The sequence below is a fragment of the Sorex fumeus genome, unplaced genomic scaffold, assembly GCF_029834395.1.
Source record: "Sorex fumeus unplaced genomic scaffold, SorFum_2.1 ptg000128l, whole genome shotgun sequence".
In the NCBI taxonomy this organism is placed as follows: domain Eukaryota; kingdom Metazoa; phylum Chordata; class Mammalia; order Eulipotyphla; family Soricidae; genus Sorex; species Sorex fumeus.
Window position 1 is genome coordinate 9,128,886 of NW_026606185.1, and position 2,621 is coordinate 9,131,506.

The 2,621-nt window shown below is 42.0% G+C and overlaps 1 pseudogene; it reads left to right on the plus strand.

The window, feature by feature from the left end:
• The first annotated feature begins 275 nt into the window (after nt 1-275).
• LOC130045484 (craniofacial development protein 1-like) lies at nt 276-954 on the plus strand (annotated as a pseudogene).
• The last annotated feature ends 1,667 nt before the right edge of the window (nt 955-2,621 follow it).

The window sequence follows — 2,621 nt, forward strand, 5'->3', positions numbered from 1 at the left end:
TAACTTGACTTAGAAGGCCTCAGACCAAATCTTCTCTTGCATGGCATAACCATAAGATAGAGAATAGAACTGGCATAACATAGGAATAGATAGGGAACAGTATACTGGGGAACATTGTGTAAACCTTTTAATTCAGTGATGGGAGCAACTGGTCTCTTTACCGTCCCTTTCAATAGTCTATTTTAAAACATGAATAAGGCCACCACTTTGGGGTTGCTCCCTTGAGCCTTGCTGTTGAGAGCCGTCGTGGCCCAGTCACCAAGCAGGACAGCACCATGGAGGAATTTGACTCCAAGGACTTCTCCAAATTGGAGGAGGACAAGGACTACGTGCCTTCAGGTGGAAAGTATAGTAAAGATGACGTAAATGAATTAGTAAAGAAAGATGAGATGGATGGTGAAGAGCAGACACAAAAAAATCAAAGGGAAAAAAAGCAAATCTTAGACCATTCAGGCCAGAAAGAGAAAGCAAGGTGGGCTCTTGTTCGAGAAGGTAGAGGAAGATGCCAATGAGGAATCTGAAAGAAGCAGTGGTGAGGAGAAAGAGACAGCTGAAGAGCAGGAGAAGAGCATGGGCTCAGAGGATGCAAAAAAGAAGGAGAATGAGCTGTGGGCCAGCTTCCTCAACAAAGTCAGGCCCAAGCCAGAAGTGACCCCCAGCACACAAGTTCAAAGATAAAATGAGACTGAAGAGACAAGTTCAAGCAAATTGTTGGTAAAAGCAGAAGACATAGAGAAACCTAGAGAAACAGAAAAAGTTGAAATCACCAAGGTGTTTGATTTTGCTGGGGAAGAATTGAGGGTGATGAAGGAAGTGGATGCTACTTCTAAAGAAGCCAAGTCCTTCTTCAAGAAATATGAGAAAGAAAAGTCACAGGCTGCTGTCCCTTCAGCCCTGCCATTGCTGCCCGCTGGGTCAGGATTCAAGGAGCCCAAAGGGTGCCAGCAAAAATAGACCCTAACAAGAAAACTCCAAGACATATCATAGTTAGAATGATGGATGCCAAAGATAGAGACACAATACTGCAAGCAGCAAGGCCAAAGAAGGAAATTACATTTAAAAGAGCACCTCTTAGATTTACAGCAGACCTATCAGAGGAAACCCTCCAAGCCTGAAGGCAATGGTGGGATATAGTGAGAAAACTCACTGAAATGAGTGGCCTTACTACTATCAGACAACATAGATTTCAGGTTGAAAAAGATTAGAAGGGACAGTGAAGGCCATTTGTTATTAATCAAGGGATATGCACAGCAATAAGAAATTACACTCCTAAACGTATATGCACCCAATGAGGGACCAGCCAAATACCTACAACAACTACTAGCAGACCTAAGAAGGACATTACAAGCAACACAATAGTAGTTAGAGACTTCAACACCGCCTTATCACCTTTGGATTGATCAAGAAGATTAATACTCAGCAAGGAAATAATGGCTCTGAAGGAAGAAATAGATGGCAGAGGGCTAATAGATCTATACAGGACTTAATACCCCCCCCCAAAAAAGAATACACATTTTTTCCAGAGCACATGGAACATTTTCCAGAATAAACCACAGCTCAAAAGAATCAGGAAGATAGATATTTTATCAACTATCTTCTCAGACCATGATGCACTGAAGATAGAAGTTAATCATCTAGAGACCAAAATGCAAAGTCAGTCTACAGAATGGGAAGGGATATTCACGCAATGCATGTGGCCAAACCTGCCAACTGGAGTTCGATTCCTCTACCCCTCTTGGAGAGCCCAGCAAGTTACCTAGAGTATCTCGCCCTCACAGCAAAGCCTGGCAAGCTACCCATTATTCGATATGCCAAATACATTAACAACAAATCTCACAATGTTACTGGGCCTGCTCGAGGAAGTCAATGAACAATGGGAGGATAGTGCTACAGTGCTACCTATCCGATAAGGGGTTGATATCAAGGATACACAAGGCACTGGTTGAACTCCACAAGAAAACATCCAACCCCATCAAAAAATGGAGTGATGAATTGAACAGAAACTTTCTCAAAGAAGAAATCCGAATGGCTAAAAGGCACATGAGAAAATGCTCTACATCATTAATCACCAGGGAGATGCAGATCAAAACAACAATGAAATATCATCTCACACCACAGAGACTAGCACACATCCAAAAGAACAAAAGCAACCAGTGTTGGCTCAGATGTAGTGAGAAAGGGACTCTCCTTCACTGCTGGTGGGAATGCTGACTGGTTCAGCCCTTTTGGGAAACAGTATGGATGATTCTCAAAAAATTAAAAATTGCATTCTCATTTGACCCAGCAATACCACTCCTGGGAATATATCCTGAAGAGGCAAAAAAAGTATAGTAGAAATGACATCTGCACTTGTATGTTCATTGCAGCACTGTTTATAATAGCCAGAATCTGGAAAAAACCTGAGTGCCCAAGAACAGGTGACTGGTTAAAGAAACTTTGGTACATCTACACAATGGAATACTATGCAGTTGTTAGAAAAAATGAAGTCATGAAATTTGCGTATAAGTGAATCACCATGGAAAGTATCATGTTAAGTGAAATGGGTCAGAAAGAGAGGGACAGGCATAGAAAGACTGCGCTCATCTGTGGAATATAAAGTAACAGAATGGGAGACCAGCACC